Source organism: Leucoraja erinacea, chromosome 15, assembly GCF_028641065.1.
Source record: "Leucoraja erinacea ecotype New England chromosome 15, Leri_hhj_1, whole genome shotgun sequence".
NCBI lineage: Eukaryota > Metazoa > Chordata > Chondrichthyes > Rajiformes > Rajidae > Leucoraja > Leucoraja erinaceus.
The window spans coordinates 15,426,238-15,449,424 of record NC_073391.1 but is presented as its reverse complement, the minus strand read 5'-3'; the positions used below and the strand labels follow the sequence as shown (position 1 = coordinate 15,449,424).

The 23,187-nt window shown below is 41.9% G+C and overlaps 1 protein-coding gene across 2 annotated transcripts in view; it reads right to left on the bottom strand.

Moving 5' to 3' along the window:
- LOC129703972 (C-terminal-binding protein 2) overlaps window positions 1–10,749 on the bottom strand; it is a 265,226-nt gene extending 254,477 nt beyond the window's left edge. For both annotated transcript variants that reach the window (XM_055646726.1, XM_055646728.1), the window contains exon 1: window positions 10,327–10,749. The gene's annotated coding sequence lies outside the window, so the exon portion shown is untranslated. The remainder of the gene's footprint in view (window positions 1–10,326) is intronic.
- Window positions 10,750–23,187: the final 12,438 nt, after the last annotated feature.

Here is a 23,187-nt window from a genome sequence, read left to right as displayed (position 1 = left end):
TCCCAGATAAATTAAAGTCCTGCGATATAGTCACTTCAAGCTTTGTTCCACTCTAACTAATACCAAAATCTGCAAACTCATTTATTTTATTGCCAAATAAAAGTGGTCAAACACTTTTCCAGTGCTGCAGTAAAGTGGGTCTTCTCAGTTAAAAAAAATGTTCTCTACATTAAACCTCCTGGCTCTGATCCTCCTTACGAGTTATAGACCACAAAAGATTAACATCACTGCACCTACTGCCTCTCAGATAAGTCAAAGACAACCCTAAACATTAAGGAAATTAACAGGTCAAACATCAATCTTTAACTAAAGATTTTCAAACTGCCCATCAAATGGTCATATAATAGCATTAATATTTTAAGTAGAACATAAACAACATTGCACATTTCCATCTCTTGCCAAACAAAGGAAGAAACCAGAATACCATGTTTGTATGACAGTCAGCAAACGCTGTTTAAGCAATCATAATATCCATTTCAGATAATGAACGTAAAGTAATATCCCTTCTAAAAATTTCAGCCACAGGAATTTCATAAAGTGTTTCTTGACTGATATCACCAGTAATAATTTTGTGATGATAATGTGTCAGTAATAAAAATGTTCATTTCATCTTGCAATTAAACCGACATTTCTGCCGCCTCTTACACAGTCTTTCACAAACATGCTTTTAATTTAAAGGAAAAAAAATTATCTGTTTTGTTCTTAAATTTTAATGTAATGACTGTCATCAGACTTGCTGAGGGTATTGAGCTCACTCATTACAAGGACTTCCCTTCTTCTCTGTATTCACATTGCCGTACACACAACCAGCTTGAAGGTCTGTTAGTCAGAAAGAAATAATAATATGCAAGGGGATGTTTTGGTCCCAAATGTTGTTTTTCACCAGTGAGTCATGGCATCGGATTCACCACCAGGGTGTTAATTCATGTCACGACAAAATACGGACCAAGACAATTAAACAGTACACAACATTTAAAAAAGCACAGGCTTATCTCTTGAATGAATGAATGAATGAATGAATGAATGAATGAATGAATGAATGAATGAATGAATGAATGAATGATTGAATGATTTCACAGACAAGTCACAGTGATATTAAATTGGGTGGTGGTGATTTGTGAGGGGAAAAGTACAGAAGGGAGGGTGTGGAAAATGGAACAAAGGTGGGCAGTCAACTGCATTATATGGTGAATATGCAGCGAAGAGGAGATATTCTGAAAGTTGGTGAAACAAAAATTCTTGAAACATGCGTTCAAATAAATGCAATTAAATAAATGAGCTTCAATGTCAGCGAGGATTGTACTTGGGGTAAATAGATTTGACATACCGTGTGCCTTTCTCTCATTCTACCTTCGAAAAGTTTTCAAAACAGGGTTTAAGTGGTGTGTTGTCACTCGGATTATTGCAAGAGCAACATGTAATTGAGGGAAATAAACAGTTCCAGCAATGATGGTTACTTCAATCACGATAAGTTTCATAGGGTGGAATTAAATGACATTATTCAGCCACATAAGAAATACTTGAACACCTGTATGGTTTAATGTTACATCACATAATATTGAACAAACACACCTGCAAGCAACTCTCAAACAATGCAGCCTTTGTTTGCCCAAATTAAATCACTCAAACCAGTGGAAAAAAAAGACTGCAATTCCATTAATCTGCATAGCTGCATGGGGTTACTCTAACTCGATTCATCATTATATTTCTGCAGTTCCAATTGTAATCTATTCAAATAACACATACCAATAAAACATGAAAATTCCTTCCAGTGTGCATTCTTTATTCTGTTGGCAGTCTTTCTGAATAAATCTGTCAGGTTTTTTTTATTTGCCATTATTTCCTGACTATCTGAATTCAAAATGCAAGTGTATCAAGCACATTCAATTGTGTGAGCGTGAATAAAAGAAGACAAAAACTAGCTTTTATTGGAGTGGTTGTATCATGCCACAGTGGTGAGGCAGCTGTTACAAAGGATAGAGAACATGTGCAATATCTCGACCCAAAACGGCACCTATCCACATTCTCCAGAGATGCTGCCTGACCTGCTGAGTTATTCCAGCACTCTGTGTCCTTTTGTTTTCTAATATCAAAATCTGAAAGGCCATGTTTTATAATAGAAAAATCAAACGGCTTTGCATACTGCGAAGATGATTTCTTATTGACGAGGAAACGTATCATATTGATGTTTCTGTAACACTTAGCTTTCTATATACTGGTCAGCACTAAAACAGGTCACAGAAGGAACTCCAGTTGTTGCTGACAAACACTCAGCATGATAGTGTGCCTCTACACCAGAAAGTTGTACATTCAAGACCCACTCTGGTTCTGGGATCTCTGAAGGAGTGGGAAAGAGACCAGTGCAGTACTGTGGGAATGTCACACTGCCCAAGGTCAGGCATTAACCTCTGCAACAGCACAAAATGATTTCCTGGAATTATTTGTACAAGTACAGGGAAGTTTTCCTGAGTGTGTTGATTCTCAGCAGTCATTCTTACCCGTTCCTTTACCTCATTGCTCACACAGTGACCAAAGATATCAAGGCCTCCTGGGGTTATGAAAGAGTAGATATAAAGGTGAGAAGTCGAAACAAGGAACGGCAGATGCTGGTTTACAAAAAAATGACACAATGTGCTGGAGTAACTCAACAGGTCATGCATCCATGGAGAACATGGACAGGTAACGTTTTGGGTCAGGACCCGTCGAAGAAGGGTGTCGAGCCAAAACTTCATCTTCAGTCTGGAGGTGGTCCTGACCCGAAACATCACCTTTTCATGTCCTCCAGCCTGACCCGTTAGGGTGTGTGTGTGTGTGTGTTGGTGTTGGTGTTGGTGTGTGTGTTGGTGTGTGTGTTGGTGTGTGTGTTGGTGTGTGTGTTGGTGTGTGTGTCCCCTTCAATTGTCACAATATAAATTCTCAAGTAAAATGGCAAAAGATCATGCACCTAAACATTCCCTTCTCACAGATCCCATATGACCTGAGTATTTCAAGCATTGTAATTTTATTTCAGATTCCTAGCATTGGTAGTAATTTGTTTTAGATATTTTGAACATAATTATTTTTCATGATGGGATATAGAATGCCAGTGAAGTTACATAATTACCAATATTAATATATATGTGTCATCCCCTTTGACATTTCTTGTGGATGCATTTTAAAACCAAGACCCATTTAACTAGATTAATAAGAGTTTTCCATAATTTACTAGTTTCTTTACTTTATTGCTGGGATAAAGAAACAAAGTTAATTTTGATTTATGTAGTAGCGCTTTTAACAAAGAGGAGTGCATCCATTACATGACTGATAATGTTGTGTGAAAATAAGGAAACAGACAGCAATGAAGATAGTAACATGAAGAGGGGAAATCACCTTGACTCAAAGACTTCAGAACAAATGAATGCACAAGAGAATGGGGCCAAAGTGGAATCAAAACTCAAGTGAAGGGCTGTTCTGTAGAATTATGAAATGCAAACTCAGGGAAACAAAGCCTCAACTATTGGCAACACTTAGATTTAACAAGTGTTGTAAAGCCTTAGTCCATCGCTTTGCGGAACTGGCAGGATTAGTTGGGTTTGACAGAAGAAAAACTATCATGCTCAGAGAACGGATGGAATTCATGGTACACAACTACCTCTCCAACTGCAAATGAACATATTTAGTGTTGGGAAACAAAATGCAAGGGAAAAAATGACGCCTGTTCAACCTCCAATATCTTCCATCTTCCTGCTTCAGTGGCTTAAACATCTAATTTTACATTTAAAACCCCAAGGAGGACAGGACATGAGGCCAACCCATTGCTTCCAATAGATTCTACAGTTCTTGCCACAAAGAGGCATTTCAATAATTAGACATTTAAACCACTATCAGGGGGAGGCACAAGATACCATAGGTGAATGCAAAAAGAGTCACCAAGCCATTATTCTATACATTCAACTATAAGCAAATTGATGGTCGCAATACAATAATCATTGACCAAAGATCAGCCAAGTAAAATCTACTTCTCTAAAATCAAAGTATATTTTTAAAGAAAAATCTCTGAAGTATAACTATAATCTGGCACCCTTTTGACTTTGGTAGTGCTTGACCAGCGGATTTTCCAGACCATTAGATCTTCTGTTTCATTTTGTTTTACATATTTCATGTTAGTTCAACAAATTTTCCATTCAAGCCAGAGACTTGGGGAAGCCAGTGGGGAATAAAAAACACTCCGGATCCCAGCTCTGTCCTCAGACCTACCATGTTCCTTCCTGACCCAGGCCCACATCACTCACAATCCAGTCCACTGTGCAGACAAAATGCAGAAACAAAGAACTGCACATGCTGGTTAATACACAAAAGACCAAAGTGCTGGAGTAACTCAGCAGGTCAGGCAGCATCTCTGGAGAACATGGATAGGTGATGTTTTGAGAAGAGGTCCCTCTTCAGTCCCTCTTCGGTGCAGGCACTAGCTCCAGCAACTCTGAAGCCTCAGCTCACATTCCAGACTAAAGTGTGTCAGACACCATATAATCAGGATTGCCAACCAATTAGATCCAGATTAAAGTTTTACTGCAACAATTAAATCAAGAATGGTTGAGTTAATTCCTACCAATTGCCAATTTACCCATATGGTAATAATACAATTCTTGTTCGCTGCTATTCTGAAGTTGGGTTTTGTTTTGAATTTTCATACATCATGCGATCACACCATCTCTAGCCAACAATTGGCCTATCATGGAACCACTCTATCTGAGTTAATCTAGCCAACAGTTGGCCCCGATTGGTCCTTGCTTCCAGTCCCCACCAAACAATCAGTCAGAAGAAGAGTCCCAACCTAAAATGCCACCTATCCATTTTCTCCAGAGATGCTGCCTGACCCGCTGAGTTTGTGTCTATCTTCGGTATAAACCAGCATCTGTAGTTCCTTTTTATTACATTATTCTTTTCATAGGTTTTACTGGAAAGAAATATTAACCCTCACCATTGCAAGCTTCATTGATTCCCCATCCTCTCTCCTTATTTAGTTTGACAACATCCCAGAATCGACCAACACAACAATCTGTCAGAAAGAGCTTCTCATTAATTTCGAGATTTAAGCAGATCATCTGCTTCAAAAAGCCTCTGAAATCATCATGGAAATACATGGATTCAAAAAAGTTTCAACATACATACACATCTGATCCAGTTCTGGTGCAGTGGAGTAAATAAACATGCTGCTGAAGCTGGATTTCTTATGATTGAATATCTAATTCATAGGAATCACATCTGTTATTTTCACTAACACTCCCAATCAGGATCATGACAACAATAGCAAGGCCAGTATTTGATGCCCATACCCAAATGCTCTGAGAGGGTGCCTTCTTTAGAATGCAAACTGCATTTTTGAATTGCTGCAGTACAAACTGCTCTTGCATTGATGTTGGTAGGAAGTTCCCATATTTAGACACAGGGACAATGAAAGAACAGGAAAGTGACTTGGAGGTGGTAGGGTGGTAGTGCCCCAAGCACCTGCTACTCCTGGTTGGTTTTGGTCATAATGATCATTCACTTGAGAATAACTTGGACAAACAATTGCAGAGCATTTTGTAGATAACCTATACTGCAGCATTGTACAATGGTGGAATCGTTAGGATGGTGGATGAGGTGCCAGTCAGGATGGCTGTTTGTCTTGGATGTTGTCAAACCTTTTGAGTGTTTCGGGAGCCTCGCGCATCCAGGCAAGTGAAGAGGATGTGATCTCAGTCCTGAACCGTGCCTTATAGATACAGGAAGGGCCTTGATGTCAGGGATAGTGTCACAGCCTCTCACCAGCTATTGTACCCATGGTATTCATGCGGTCCATTTGAGTTTCTACATTTGAGTGGAGCCAGGATGTTGATCATGGAGGATTTTGCAATGGTAATGCCATTATAGGTACTTACTGTCAGTACAGTTGTTGGAGATGGTAATTTCCTGGCTCCTTTAAGGTTCAAATGTTATTTGCTACATATCAGCCCTTGCCCAAATATTGTCCAGATCTTGGTGCATACTGCCATGCACTGTTTCATTTCCTAAGGAGTTGTGAATGGAATTGTACATTGCACAATTAATCACTGACCTATTTACAATCTGATGATGGAAGGTTGTGAGTGAAGCAGTTAAGGATGGCTGGGCCTAGGACAGTACACTGAGAAATTCTTAGCCTGAGATGATTAATTTCCAAGAGCCACCGCCATCTTCTTTTGTGTACCGCTCCAAATATTTGGGCATACAGTGGTGCAGCGGTAGAGTTGCTGCCATAGAGCTAGAGACCCGGGTTCATTCTTGACTACATGTGCTGTCGGTACGGAGTTTGTACGTTTCCCCCTTTGACCACATGGGTTTTCTTCGGGTGCTCCGGTTTCCTCCCACACTCCAAAGATGCAGCGTGGAAACGAGTCTTCAATCTGAAGAAGAGTCTCGACCTGAAACATCACCTATTCCTTTTCTCCAGAGATGCTGCCTGTCCCACTGAGTTACTCCAGCATTTTGTGTCTATTTTCGGTTTAAAATGAACATCTGCAGTTCTTTCCTACACTCAATAGCCGAGGTGGCACCTGGTTCCACTGCCTTTGCTGCATCCACAGCTCTCATAGTGTATATGAATTGGCTGAAGACTGGCTACTGTGATGGTGACAATCGGAAAAAATAAACAAAAGCCAACTCAATTTGGCAAACAAATAAATGTCAAATTAGTGGAGAGTAATCTCGTACTGACTACATAAAGATTTGAAAAATGTGTTTACATCAAGAGTTGTTCTGATGGTCTGTGGATTTAAGACAATGTGTAATGATGTCATTAAAATCAACTCCAGTTTCATGATCTTAAATGATCAAAGGCAGCAGTTGATGTAAGAAAGGTATCCCTTCCTCTTGCAAAAATGAATGTTGAGTCAGATTATATAGAGCACCAACTTTCTCCCACAATGAAGATGACCATCAACAGGTGCAGAAGAGTACACCCACTCGATTATTCCAGACCAACAGAAACACTGTTACATCATGGCTATCTGCAGCTTAATTCTATTTACCCACCCTCCATCGCTCAACATCTATTAACCACAATCTTGAAATGTCAAATATATCGCCATCCTCACTATTTCTGTGAGAAAATAGGGGAAGTGCTTCAGGAGTTCATTTACAGCAGAACTAACTCCATTATAAAGAGTAGTATATAAAACTACTCTTTGTAATGGAGTTAGTCCACAACCTCATAAACTCAAGGCATTTAAAACCAAGTTTGTCATCTCAAATCAACCTTGGCATCGTCTTATTCTGATGAATCTACCATACCCTTTTTTTAAATCAATGCACCTTTCCTGAGGTGCAGTACCTGAAATCAAGTATGACACGTGAGATAATTTTTTTTTTTAAACTTTGCATCACTGGACCTTAACAATTTCCTCTTTACAATCAGCCCCCTGATGCAGACACCAATATCCCGCAATACTTTTTAAATTGCTATTCATATTTGCACACAAATGGATACCCAAATGCCTTTGCTCTTTCACAAAGCAGTCACTTCCCATTAAGAAAATTATTTTAACCTTTCTTTCTTAAATCCAAAAGCTGATGATTTAACACTTCCCTGCACTGTACTCCAACTCAGCCATTTTCTGCAAAACATACTGCTGCCATTAATACAACTTACTGCGCCTTCTAATTTAGACATGCAAAAATGATAATAGAAACTTCAATCTCCTCTTCCAAATCAGTGATATAAAACTGGGGCTCAAATACAGAACACTGGGAACTTCACCTCTCAAGTCTTACCTATCAGACAACATTCCCATTGTCATTACTCTTACTTCAACCTCAATTAATTCCCAGTTACTTACCCACTGCCACATGTTAATTTAAAACTATCTTCATCGACAGCAATATGTCCTTCAAAGTAACTGAGACGTTTTGTTAGGACAGTAGGATAAGGAAAGAAAAGAGCAGGCCCCTGCATACGTTTTGATATTTGCAGGGATGTTCCACCTAGTAAATTGTACATCTAGTATCAGGAAGCAGCTAATCTCTGCAAACTGCTTGGCAAACAGTCGTGGTATAACTCCCTACACAGAAGAAACAAACACTGTTTAAAGCCCATTTTCCATTCAAACAATGTGGCTTAAATGTTTTGGTTTTTAAGAATCAATTGCATGAAATTTACAAGGCATTTGAACTTTATTTTATCTCACTAATAAATGACCAGATCAATTTAAGAATAGTCAAGCCGCTTTGAAATTTCTTAATTCAATCTCTACAGAAAAGTCAAACACTACAGCCATTTTAATTCAGCAAACTCAACCTGCTGTAAATCTATTTGCAAAATTAACCAATGTTTCCATTACTAATTCATAATGTTTTACTTTTTCTTGTTCAACTGGAACAAACTGGTACAAACATGTTCTGGTATTTCATATCACTATTTAATCATTTACTAATGATATAAATCTAACAAACTGTCCATTGTCTGGATAACGTTAACTGTTACACATTATGCATCCTGCAAGATATCTGTAACAAACAATTGGCAAACGCAAAGAATGCCAAGTTCTGGCCCACGTCCGGTATGTATCAGACTGCACTGAATAAAACTTCCATACTTTGTACTGTTTTATCGTAAATCTATAAATCAGTCATAATTCATTCATTTAAAAGAAAAGGGCATACAACAAAACATAGGTCAACAGACAGTACTCATTCTGACCAGAAATGACACTGGTTTACAAAAATTCACCACCTTCAACATATCAACTGCAAATGAATATGAGAAAAATGCTCTGGGTTGTTTGGATTCAAACCTCACTGCACTTTTTAAAAAGACCAACCATGATTTTTAAAGAAAAAACTTGGGTAGATGGGTTTCTGGTTAAAACTTGGTTGATTATACCATGTTGATTTTCCTGCTTGCCAACATCAAAATGTAAGCACCTGTGTTAAGTTACTCACAATCATCAGAGTGTGTGGAAAAAGACTAGGGTTCCTTTGATAATATGTCAGATCTATAAATTTTAAATATCAGCATGGTTGACATTTATAACTGAAAACACTTTGTGAAAGCAACTATAAAACAACATTCTTATATATATGTTTAAAAAGCACCTCGCCAGTAATGTCAAGAGGAATGCACAAAATAATCATTTAAGCATCCTGTGGAAACATGCATCATAAGTATCCTCCCACACATGTGCACTGAATGTAAAATTGAAGACATGGAATATCTTAGCTCAGGACATGTGGATGAGAGAGTTAAACATAGTACTGCACAGCAACATGGGCATCACATAATCTCAACTGTCTGCTCAGGGTGATTGTTGGAAAGGGCAGTAGTGCTGGAAGGTGGAGATAGGACAGGGTGAGATATCCATGGCCTGTGCACACATTGGATGGGGAAAGGAATGAACCTGGGTCACCACAAAGATAAAGTTAGAGTATGCGGGATAGGAGGTGTGAGGCACATGTTCCGTGTGCAGGTGAGGTAGGGAGCTGAGAAAGAATCCAGAGGATGGCTGGCAAGGCCTAACGTGGGTGGGGGCAGCAGACGACACTGACTCCATGGTGTTTGGGAGAAGCTGGGATGGGCAGTGGGGAGGGAGTGCAAAAAGGTGGTTTGGGGCAAACAGTGGGGGGGGGGGGGGTGTCAAACGGTGGACTGGGATGACTGATGGTGAGGGAAACCAGGGAGGCGGGGGTTAATCATACAATTGGGGTTCAAACTGCAGGGGAGTCTAACCGTGGAGGCTAAACGGTGGAGGAGTCAACCGGTGGGGGTCAAACGTTGCCATGGGGGGGGGGTCAAACTGTTGAAGGGTGTTGAGGGCAAATTAAGTGGGGAGGGGGGCAAATGGAGAGTGGAGATAGGAACTGGGGGCATACATTGGGGGGAGGGGCGGGTGAAATGGTGTGGGTGGGTCAGATGGCAGGGGTGTTGAAGGGCTGGCAAATTTTGGGGGGAGGGCAGGCGAATAAGGGGGGGTGCAAGTGAGATGGGTGGAGCGAGTGGTGGTGGGTGGGGGGGCTGATGCAAGGTGGGAGGGAGGTGGCAGGCAGCATTTCAGGGGGCGGGGACATGTGTAGGTTGGGCGAGGAGGCGGGTTGTTCTGGAGAGAGGGGTTGGGCTTGGGGGGTGTGGAGGGAGGGAGGGGAGGGTACGGATTACCCACAGACGGGTCGCATAGGGAGGGGTATTGGTCACCCTGGGGAAGGGGATGCATCGTCCAGGGGGGGGGGGATGGATCGCCCAGGAGAGGGGACCAGTTGCCCGAGGTGGAGCCGTGGCCACTCGCCCAGAGCCCGGTACCTGCGCTAAAAGCCGCCCGGCTCAGAGTCACAACATACCGTCCCTCGGCAGCAGCAGCAGCATCTCTATCGCTCACAGCGTCCTCCGCTCAGCTGGTCCACATCAAAAAAGAAAACAATTCAACTTAATCCTCCAACTGCAGCCTGTAAGATCCGAGCGGCGGGGTCGGTGTGGGTCGGGTCGGTGCGGGCGGTGCAGTCAGTCCGGTCCGGTGCGGGGTCAGTGCGCTCCGGTCCCCGGGCGACAGGCGCCGAGAGACGGGTGGTGGTGGCGGCGGCTCCGCTGCCCTGGTCCTCGGTGGCTCCTGGCGATCGGGCTTCCTCCTCCTCCTGCCCTGCCCTGACCCCCTCCTTCCTCCTTCTCCTTCTTCCTTCCTTTCTCCCGCCGGCACAAGAACCGAGTTGCAGAGAGAGAGAGCTGGAGAAAGAGAGTGTGGAGCAGAGCGGGGCCGTGCCGTGCCGGGCCGGAGGGGGTCTGGGCTGGGCTGGGTTGGGTTGGGCTCGGCGGGCGGGCTCTGCCACAAACCAATGACACAGCCCCACATGGACAAGCGCGCCTCCGACACTCGCTCAGCCTCTCACTCTCACACTCCCTGAGAGCACCGACACTCGGCGGCAGCAGCAGCAGCAGCGGCTCACTCCTTCCCTCGTCTACAGACATAAACTCAACAGCACCGCCTTCAAACCTCAACTTTCCAGGGTTCATTAAGAGAAAAAAAATCGCCAAACTATAATCCGCCCCGTGAACTAAAAATATCGACGCTTCCTCACAGAAAACATCCTCAACGGCCTCTTTTTTTTGTGTGCAAATATATATATTGTATTCACCGTAACGAAAGTGAAGTGCCCAAGTTTTACGCCTGGCACCCACCAGATTTATCACCCGTTCGCAATTAAAATAAAAACTTGGCTAATTGAATACTAATAAAGTACTGGAAGCAAAACTGCAGGTTTCAATCAACAATTCAGTTTTTTTCCTGAATATTGACAAAACCAATCCCCCCCCCCCCCAAACCAAGGTTACACGTCGCTGTGAGTGAGGTTTTGTTTTCAAACATATATCTAAAAATTAAAAAAAGGCAAATAAAAATGTTCCGCTGTTTCTCTTGCAAGTTGAGTCAAGAACTTGCAGCTTACACACTTCGACATTGTATCCATCTTTGTCTGTACATTTATATGCCTGCGAGTCTGCTGGGTTGAATTCGGAGGGTCTTGAGTTTAAGTTCAGTTCCCACAGTAGCTATCTTATTAGTAGTTCCAGGATTAATCTCAGCGCAGCGCCCATAGCACTTGGCAGCCTTTTGCATTAACATGGGCAACACAAGGACTGGTGAGGAATGCATTGTCTGACAATGCGATGGAAATGGATTCAGTGCGAGCTTTCGAGATTAAATGTTAAACAGCAGAAGCAAGATAATGTGCTACAATGCAAGGAAATGGCGAGGAAGTGGTGGTAGTAGGATTGATAGAAAGATCAAATGCAAAATATCCTCCATCAACTATGTTGGTCAAGGTTTCCATGATACCACGAAATATACCGTAAGAAATGAGACAAATATATTTTCATTCTTACATCTAGCATGTAGTATCACTTTAGACTTCGTTAAGTATAAAAAGAAAGAGGAAGAATGCCGGCGATTTCATCCTGCCGTTTCCGACATTGATAAGAGTGAGGATTCGCTGGCAGTTATCAGCAAAGGGCACAACGCAATGAACCAACAAGGAAGAAGAGGAAGAACAAGCTTGCGTGACGCCAAATTTGAATGCATGTTGATTCCTAGACTGTTGGGTACAGCAGTTCTACTGTTGTCCACTATGTCATATGTGAGTTCTCTTCCCATTTCAGAGAGCGCGCTAATGCTGGAGAGAATGCAGCAGTGCCGATGCTGTGGTCCAACTGCTCCAGAGAGCACTTCACCTTTGTAGTGAAATAGGCTTCCGATTTATGTTACAAATAAAAGTTCTGGAAGAACTCAGCAGGTCAGTTAGCATCTATGGAGGGAATGGACAGATGGCATTTTGAGTCAGGAACCTTTATATCAGTTTGAAGAAGGGTCCTGACCAAAAACGTCATGTATCCATTCCATTTACTTGTGCTGCCTGACCTGCTGAGTTCCTCTAGAACTTTGTGTTGTGATTCATAATGGGAGACTGAGACTCACTGTACTTTATGTTGTCTTGTCTCTCCTTCCCATAGTGAATATAAGTGAGAGTGTTCTTCCAGTTGCTGGCTAGAAATTAAGGAATTTAGGTAAGGACCAGGCCCACAGTGGATGAAAACACCACATGCATCAATTTATTACTTCTGGATCTTACTCTTTGCAAGACATAGAACAGTACAGAATCAGAACAGGCCCTTTGGCCCTTAACGTCTGTGCTGAATATGATGCCAAGACTATTCCATATCTACCTGTATATAATCTATATCCCTCCATTCTCTGTATATCCATATGCCTATCTAAAAGCCTCTTAAATGCCACAATTATAACTGCGTCAACCACCAACCCTGGCAGCGCATCCCAGGCACTTACTGCCCTCTGTGTAAAAAAGTAGCCCTACAGATCCCCATTAAACTTTGCCTCGCTTACCTTAAAGCTTTCCCCTCCAATATTCGATCTTTACTTCCTGTTTACCTTATAGGTGAATCGAGGACCAGAGGACATAGGTTTAAAGTGAAAGGAAAAATAGTTAATAGGAATCTGATGGATAACTTTTTCACACAAAGGGTGGTGGGTGTGTAGAATAAGCTGCCAGAGGAGGTAGTTGAGGCAGAGACTATCCCAACATTTAAGAAAGAGTTAGACAGATACATGGATAGCACAGGTTTGGAGGGATATGGACTAAACGCGGGCAGGTGGGACTAGTGTAGCTGGGACATATTGGCTGGTGTGGGCAAGTTGGGCCGAAGGGCCTGTTTCCACATTGTATGACTATGACCTTATTTATGCCTCTCGTATGTCCAGGGTTAGCAGATGATGCACTTGCATCCAGGATAGACGATAGGCAGCAGTGAAATTTACATGGATAGCCAAGTCAAGTCAAGTCAAGTTTATTTGTCAAATACACATACGAGATGTGCAGTGAAATGAAAGTGGCAATGCTCGCGGACTTTTGTGCAAAAGACAAACAACAAAACAACCAAACAAATTATAAACACAATCATAACACACATATTCTTTTACATAATAAATAATAGAAGGAAAAACGTTCTGTAGAGTTAGTCCCTGGTGAGAAAGGCGTTTACAGTCCGAATTGCCTCTGGGAAGAAACTCCTTCTCAACCTCTCCGTTCTCACTGCATGGCAACGGAGGCGTTTGCCTGACCGTAGCGGCTGGAACAGTCCGTTGCAGGGGTGGAAGAGTTCTCTCATGATTTTGTTTGCTCTGGAGTTGCACCTCCTGTTGTATAGGCAGGGAGGTGAGTGAAGTTCCCATAGTGCGTTCGGCCGAACGCACTACTCTCTGCATAGCCTTCTTGTCCTTGGCAGAGCAATTCCCGAACCAGATGGTAATGTTCCCGGACAAGATGCTTTCCACCGCCGCTGCGTAGAAGCACTGTAGGATCCTCGGAGACACTCTGAATTTCCTCAATTGCCTGAGGTGGTAAAGACGCTGCCTTGCCTTACTCACCAGTGCTGAGGCGTGTGATGACCATGTCATATCCTCAGAGATGTGGACTCCCAGATATTTAAAACAGTTCACCCTATCCACAGGATCCCCATTTATACTCAATGGAGTGTAGGAAAGGTTTAGAGGGATATGGGCCTCAAATAGGAAAGGTTTAGAGGGATATGGGCCAAATGATGGCAAATGGGACCAGCCATTGACAAGTAGGCAACCTAGTCGGCCTGGATGAGTTAGACCAAAGGACCCATTTCCCCTGCTGTGTGACTATAACTGCAAAGTCCATAAAAGGACCTGGTGATTCTTATCATGTTACGCTGTGATAATATATCATCAGCCCCACCAGATTACTCATCTCAGAGCTCTCTCTTGTACCTCAGGGAAGAAAAAATTGAAACATGTCTCTGTTATTCAAAGCAAAGACGGGACCAGATGATTATCTCAAAACTTCTCAGGCAAACTTGTGCACTTCATGTAGATTATCCCCATTCATTATAGATGAATAGATAATCCTTTATAGATAATCCTTTAAAACTGAGATGAGAAGAACTTTTTTCACACAGAGAGTGGTGAATCTCTGGAACTCTCTGCCACAGAGGGTAGTTGAGACCAGTTCATTGGCTATATTCAAGAGGGAGTTAGATGTGGCCCTTGTGGCTAAGGGGATCAGGGGGTATGGAGAGAAGGCAGGTACGGGATACTGAGTTGGATGATCAGCCATGATCATATTGAATGGCGGTGCAGGCTCGAAGGGCCGAATGGCCTACTCCTGCACCTAATTCTATGTTTCTAAAAGACCTTGTATTTTTTGTATTTGGGACATTGACATGTCTCTCCCTTTCTATTGATGATTAAGATCCTCTTGATGCCTGCTTTGACATTCTCCCCCCAGTGAATTGTGAATCCAAGGAGGTGTGGAAGGGGTTTACAGTTCTCCACCCTCTCTGTAGAAATCTGATAAGGGAGTTTTACCTGAAACATTTACTCTGTTTTGCTTCTTACAGAGGTGATCTGACCTACGGAACAATTCCAGCATTTTTTGTCTTTATTCGGTGTAGACCCATTTGGTGAGTTCAACAGGAAAATTACAAATGTACAAATGTAAAGAGGTGACAATCTTAGATAGCCGAGAAACCTTCCAGCCAAGGTCTCGTTGTAGAATCTTGTCCTCAAATCTGGTATAAGTTTTCAAGTGGATGAGTAAATACATTCAGAGCAAATTCAGATGTTTGGTTACAGAGCCTATCAATCATTTGCCCCTTTCATCAAGAGGTCAGGTTACCTGTGCATTTTATGAACGTGAGTCATAGGAACATAGTGTATGGGAAAATACCTTTGTTCAACTAAATCCAAATAAACTTCAAATCCCATTTTTCAAAATATCTGGCCACATTCCCATCAACTCTCCCCACCATCTGCCCACTCGGGGCTATTTACAATGGCTAATTAGTCAATTGACCTGCTTGTCTTTGGGATAAAAGAGGAAGCTGCAACAGACCGAGGGAACCAATGAGATCCACAGGGAGCACATTGCCACCTCCACCTAGACAGCAGTGCAGATCAGGAATTAACCTTGGTTGCTGGAGTAAAGAAGCAGCAGTTCTATAGAAACATAGAAAATAGGTACAGGAGTAGTCCATTCGGCCCTTTGAGCCTGCACCGACATTCAATATGATCATGGCTGATCATCCAACTCAGTATCCTGTACCTGCCTTCTCTCCATACCCCCTGATACCTTTAGCCACAGCGGCCACATCTAACTCCCTCTTAAATATAGCCAATGAACTGGCCTCAACTACCTTATGTGGCAGAGAATTCCAGAGATTCACCACTCTGTGTGTGAAAAATGTTTTTCTCATCTCGGTCCTAAAAGATTTCCGCCTTATCCTTAAACTGTGACCCCTTGTTCTGGACTTCCCCAACATCGGGAACAATCTTCCTGCATCTAGCCTGTCCAACCCCTTAAGAATTTTGTACGTTTCTATAAGATCCCCCCTCAATCTTCTAAATTCTAGTGTGTACAAGCCGAGTCTATCCAGTCTTTCTTCATATGAAAGTCCTGACATCCCATATCGTTTGAAAGAGGCAAGGCATGCACTTGAAACTGCGAGGTGAAACAAAAATGAGAGCCTAGGTGGTGTATTATTTGGGCAGAGGCCTGGCCATTAGGTATTAGGTGTTCTTAGTGTTGCTACCTATATGTGGTGTGGGTTCTTATCCCAGCTGCATTGTATTGCGACAGTCACCTGAACCATCTTCCACTTTATCTGAAGATCGAAAATCACACCTGGATTACCCAAGTCTTAAAATAAATGGGAGAAAATAATATTGTCCTCTGTGAAGTACAATACTGTAATTGTACTGAAACCATATTCACATTTTTATGATGTATATTTTTGCATTAATTTTGGTCTCTTTTCTGGAGGGAGCCTTGATGATAAAGTGAATATCTGGAACTCCAACTTAATAACTAAATATCACAAATATCACAGTTTCAATTCATACTTTACAGAAAGAGCACAAAAAAACAACTAATTATTAACTTAAATTGATTGGCTTTGGTACACCAATTTAAATTTGATGCTAAATTTGAGTCTATCTTAATTTGAAGCTCTTTAACTTTTTATAGTGCTCTAACAACTGGTTTAAATCTCAAATGGTGCTTTGAGTATTTTTATTTAGCTGATAGCCATTGTATTACCAGTAATTGATACCATGCTGGATGGTGTATATACTAACATTATTTCAAAAATAATTTTTGACAAAAAATAATTAATTCATAAATTTATATATTTTTTGAATAAATATTTATAATATTAATTCAGCACTTATTTTAAGTTTTGTTTTTTAAACCAGGAATAATTCATGGCATGTAGTAAGAGCACTGTTTTGACAAAATTTAACACAGTAACAATGTATAAGATTGTATGTGGCAGACTGCTGTTTTTTTTGGCACCAGTGCAAGTTTTGGAATTCCTCCAAATGTCACAAGGCACAGGAGAATACAAGAAAAATCTTTTAAGATGTCTTCAATTATTGTGAAATACACACAATTTTCTCTCTCAACATCAGTGGTACTCCACCGCAGTTGGGAGAAAGCTCGTTGAGGAATACAATTACTTCTATTCCTCTCACTATGATTCTACAAAGTGCTTCTTCTTCAAAAGAGATGGAATTCTCTCCACAAAGTGAGTGCAGGTAACAAGTGGGGCCAAGACTCACTCCTGTTTATCAAATATGATGGAAACACAAGGCTGTCAAAAAATGAGTTCTCAAAGATTAAAATCTAAAGCAGCAGACCGGTTTGGAGAATATTTAATCAGAAATCATTGGCTATATTATTGTAATAGAAATGAATGTGAAAATGAAAAGAACAATAAACATAGTGGAGTTTCCTGCATTTAATTCTACAAGTAGACTGCAAAAATGGATGGCAACCAATAAATCTGATAAAATCTACAAAAATTATATTTGAGATTAAATGTGACAAAAGCTTATTTTTACTGTTCTGTTGTATAACCCTCTAATTCAACCACGTTGCACAGAAATGTTTTAAGGTGATGGGTTGATATTTCCCTCTGCACATTTCACATCATCCAGTCGTAGGGGAGGATTGTGGATTTTCTGGGGGTAAATTTGCCATTAATTTTTCATTAAGTAAAATTTTCAAAGCTGGAAAAATAAATCCCCATATTGTTATGTGTAATTATATTGAAGATTGTCACCAACATTAATAATTTGCTTTTATCCAATCTTTATCAACAATAAAGTTCCCCATGGTACTGCATTTACAAAATGTAAAGTTGATGGGAATGATTCAAGTTACTCCATAGTGATTCCACGAAGGAGATTAATGGACAAAAATCTTTGTCAGTGTAATCTGATTTTTTTTTAAATCATTATGTTAGTCATATTTTTATTTCTTCAATAATACTCATGAATATATGAACAGAAGTAGATAATTTGGCTCCACCACCGTAGCACCATGCAATGAGATCATTGTTGATTGTGATCCACCTCCATATTTAGCTTTGTCCCGTTTCTCTTTACAGCCAATGTGTTCAATTAATAAATATCGATCACAGATTTAAAAGTGACACCAACAATTGGCACATACACTTTTGTCATGAAGAAATGTTTCATAAATTAATTCCTAAAACAAACAACTGTAGTTTTTTTAACTTCACCGTAGGTATGGTATTGGCCAGGTGATGAGTGGTGCCTGGTTTCCTCCAGACATGAAGCTTGGCATTCAGGCCAAAGAGTACAATCTTGGTTTCATCAGACCAGAGAATCTTGCCTTTTGGCAAACTCCAAGCGGGCTGTCGTGTTCCTTTTACTGAGGAGTGGCTTCCGTCCGGCCACTCTACCATAAGCACCAGATTGGTGGAGTGCTGCAGATGTAGTTGTCCTTCTGGAAGGTTCTCTCTCCTCCACAGATCAACTCTGTAGCTCTGCCAGAGTGACCATCGGGTTCTTGGTCACCTCCCTGACCAAGGCCCTTCTCCCCCAATTGCTCAGTTTGGCCGGGCAGCCAGCTCTATGAAGAGTCCTGGCGGTTCCAAAGTTCTTACATTTAAGAATGACGGAGGCCACTGTGCTCTTCGGGACCTGCAACGCTGCAGAAATTGTTTTATACCATTCCCCAGTTCTGTGTCTCGACACAATCCTGTCTCGGGGGTCTACGGACAATTCCTTTGTCTTCATGGCTTGTTTTTAGCTCTGACATGCACTGTCAACTGTGGGACCTTATACAAACAGGTGTGTGCCTTTCCAAATCATGTCCAATCAATTTAATTTACCACTGGTGGACTCCACAACCAAGTTGTAGAAACATCTCAAGGATAATCAATGGAAACAGGATGAACCTAAGCTCAATTTTGAATGTCATAGCAAAGGGTCTGAATACTTATGTAAATATGATATTTCAGTTATTTCTTTTTAATTACTTTGCAAACATTTCTAAACACCTGTTTTCACTTTTTTATTCTGGGGTATTGTGTATAGATTGATGATAAAAAAGAAGAATTTCATCCATTTTAGAATAAGGCTGTAAGGTAACAAAATGTGGACAAAGTGAAGGGGTCTGAATACTTTCTGAACGCACTGTAAATGGCTATTAAAAAAAATTACTGTACTCCATCTGCAGCACATGAAAGTAATGAAATCTGAATTTCTATGAAAATAAGCCCCCAACAATATGTATTTTCGGAGCATCTCTGGAGAGAAGGAATAGGTGACGTTTCGAATCGAGACCATTCTTCGGACTGATTAGGTGTAAGGGTCCAGAGATATAGACGATGATGTGGAGAGATAAAGACCGATGAATAAAAGATATGCAAAAAAGTAACAATGATAAAGGTTCCACGTACCTCAACTCCATCCTATCCCTCCTGACCTATGTCCAAGATACCTCACATGTCCTTCATTTCTTCAATGACTTTTGCTTTCCGAGCCCCCACTCCCTCATCTTTACCATGGGCGTTCAGTCACTCTACACCTCCATCCCCCACCAGGAAGGCCTTAAAGCCCTCCGTTTCTTCCTCAACATCAGAACCATCCAAATTCGCTCTATTAACACTCTACTTTGCCTAGCGAAGCTGGTCCTCACCCTCAACAACTTCTCCTTGGACTCCTCCCACTTTCTCCAAGTCCAAGGCGTAGCTATGGGCACCCACATGGGTCCCAGCTATGCCTGCCTCTTTGTAGGGTACGTGGCCCTATCCCTGAAGTCTACCTCCATTAGATTGATGACTACATTAGAGCTACCTCCTGCACCCATGCAGAACTCATGGACTTCATCAACTTCACCACCAATTTTCATCCTGCACTGAAATTTACTTGGACCATCTCCGACACCTCCTTCCCCTTTCTTGATCTCACAGTCTCCATCACTGAAAATAGACTATTAACTTGCATCTATTACAAACCCACTGACTCCCACAACTATCTCGACTATACTTCTTCTCACCCTGCTTCCTGCAAAGACTCTATCCGCTACTCCAAACTCCTCCGTCTAGGCATTTGTGCCTAAGATAAGGTGTTCGATACTAGGACATCCGAGATGTCCTCATTCTTTAGGGACCAGGGATTACCCTCTCCAATCATAGAAGAGGCCCTCACTCGTGTCACCTCGGTACCCTGCAGCTCCACCCTGTCTCCCCCTCCCCCTAGTCGCACCAGAGGCAGAGTCCCCCTAGTCCTTACCTTCCACCACATCAGCCGTCGCATACAACACATAATCCTCGAAAATGTCCGCCACCTCCAACGGGATAGCCACATTTCCCCATCTCCACCCCTTTCCGCCTTCTGCAGAGACCGTTCTCTCCACATCTCTCTGGTTAACTCATCCCTTCCCACCCAAACACCCCCTCCCCAGATACCTTACTCTGCAAATGCAGAAGATGCAACACCTGTCCCTATACCTCCTCTCTCGACTCTGTCCAGGGACCCTGACAGTCCTTTCAGGTTAGACAGAGGTTCACTTGCACCTCCTCCAACCTCATCTACTGTATCCGTTGTTCAAGATGCGGACTCTTACACATCGGTGAGACCAAATGCAGACTGGGCGATCGTTTCGCGGAACACCTTCGCTCAGCCCGCCTGAACCAACCTGATCTCCTGGTTGCCGGACATTTTAATTTTCCTTCCCATTCCTACACAAACCTTTCTGTCCTTGGTCTCCTCCATTATAATAGCGAGGCTAAACGCAAATTGGAGGAACAGCATCTCATATTTCGCTTGGGCAGCTTACAGCCCAGAGGTATGAATATTGATTTCTCTCACTTCAGATAGCCCCGGCATTCTCTCTCTCTCTATCCATCCCCCACCCAAGTCTCACTAGCTTCTCCCTACAAACATCTAACAATGGCCTGTTTCCTTTATCATCATTACTTTTTTGCATATCTTTTATTCATTGTTCATTATCTCTCCACATCATCGTCTATATCTCTCATCTCCCTTATCCCTAAGCAGTCTGAACAAGGATCTCGACCCGAAAGGTCACCCATTCCTTCTCTCCAGAGATGCTGCCTGTCCCGTTGAGTTACTGCAGCTTTTGTGACTATGTTACTAAGCAATATATTCTTCATTTCAGCCCTTCCCTGTTTTTATTTCCAGTCGGTTGTGATTGGTTTTCAAGGGTCTTTCTTTTGTATTTCTTGCATCTGCCTCATGTACTATGATCTTGAGTCTTACGGTATCCTTTACCACTTTAGCCATGTATCAACTTTTTTTTTTCTTATTGCCAAGTAAATCTCTTACTCGTTATGGTTATAAATGAGCTGTTTATCATGTTACATTATTTTTAGAATACCCCCCACTGTTCTTCTGTTGCTCTACTCATTAACAGATCTGTGCAGCCTTTATTATATCATATGGAAATCAGCCAGTCAAACACTATGTTGAATTATTGCTTTTGTATGAATGTTCACGTGCTGTTGAAATAGCCATAAAATTTGGCATGTTATTCTTTACTAAATCTAACACATCTTTCCTCCCTTAATGCGCAAAGACATATCAATTTAGACATTGGGTGATTAGAGAAAAAAAATAACTGCATCTGTTTTTATGTGTAAATAGCTTATAACATGCAAATTTGAGCATGTTTTTTAGTATTTGCGCAAGGCTTTTCATGAATTCCAACCCAGCAGGACATTTGGCTGAGCACTCCATTTTGGTTTAGATCCAGGATTAGGTTTATTATTATCATGTGTACTGGCAAATTGGGGGGTGGAGTGGGGGGGAGGGAAGGGGGTGGTGGAGAGTGAGCGTTGGAGAGGTGGGTGAATGGCAGCCGAGTGATTGAATGGTGGACGGGGGGAGCAAACAGGGGGGGAGAACAGGGCAGGAGTTGTAGAGGGGGAGTAAATGGAGGGGTGGTGTGAATGGTGGTTGAGGCTAACCTTGGCTGGACAAATAATGGGGGGTGTCAAATGATGGCACAGCTGGAATGGTGCATGGGGGGGGGGGTGTTGCATAGCATTTTGGGGGGTATCCAGCGAATGGTGAGGTTCGAGGGAATGGTGGGGGGGAATGGATAGATGGTGGGGGGATGCGTGATTGGTGGGGCTTGAGTGGATGGTAGGGGGATGGGCGCATGGTGGGGAATGTGCGAATGGTGTGGGAACAGGTGAATGGAGGGACTCTGGCAAATGGTGGGGGACACATGGTGGGGACAGGTGAATGGAGGGCGATGGGCAAATGGTGGGGGGTGGTAGAATGGTGGAAGAAACAGAGTGCAGAATATAATTTTCAGCATTGGAGTGCATCAGTTCCATAGATAAAGTCCGATGTCCTCAATGGGATAGAGGTGAATCCCGATCCATGCAAAATGGTGATAATGCTTCGCCATCATTTCTTGCATTTGAAAAACATCATCAACATGTAGATCAAAAGGCTGTCATTTTTTTTACCACGCTGGTATATTTTTCTAACTTTTTGAAAATAAGCTCCCACCAATTTATATTTCCATAAAATCCCACGGCAAAACAAAGCTTCAGAGAGCCGTTGTTCGGTTCAAGGAGCTCGGCATCAGTGACCTGATGCTGCCGTTGACCAAAGGGGCTCTGCGTCCTCTGTGGATCATGGTGACCCACTCCATTCTCAGTGAGGGACTCTCAACCACTCCCTTCACCCTCTACAATTTTTGTGAACCATTCTATTTAACCTACCAGGCAGCTGCGTATGTAGGAAAGAGAGGTTAGCTTTTAAATGTCTCTTAAAGCATGTAAACAAATAAAAATTTCTTTATGCAAGAAAATCCTAATTTTGTGATTTTCTGTGGTGACTTCTGCCTTGATGTTGGCTGTAAAGTTAACGCAGTTTGTGCACCGAAAATGGATGCTATCCTATCTCTAGATAATTGGTGTACACCATTTTTATGAACATGCTGACATAAACTCCACCTGTTTGAGAGTCTCTGAAAGTTAACTTCCCTATTAAATACACTCTGCATTCTTGTTTAATCTTCGAATTCATTCATCCCGTTACTTCATTGCAGCTACCAGAAACCATGAGCACTGGTTCAGGTGAAAATGTACTTTACTCTTTCTTAATTTGACCTAAGTAGACCACTGCCTGCTTCCCACTCATTACATCCTTTCCTGAAGTGATTTAATTCTCACTCAACAAGATTGCTCCACCATTCTACTCTTTCTCTTTTCCTTTCTTCTATTCGGCTTAATATTATATTTGGCTTAAAATCAAGCTCTTCTGTAGCCATGTGTCAGTAATGACTTCCTCGTCACAGCATTCAAGTTCAATATCTGCCTCTAAT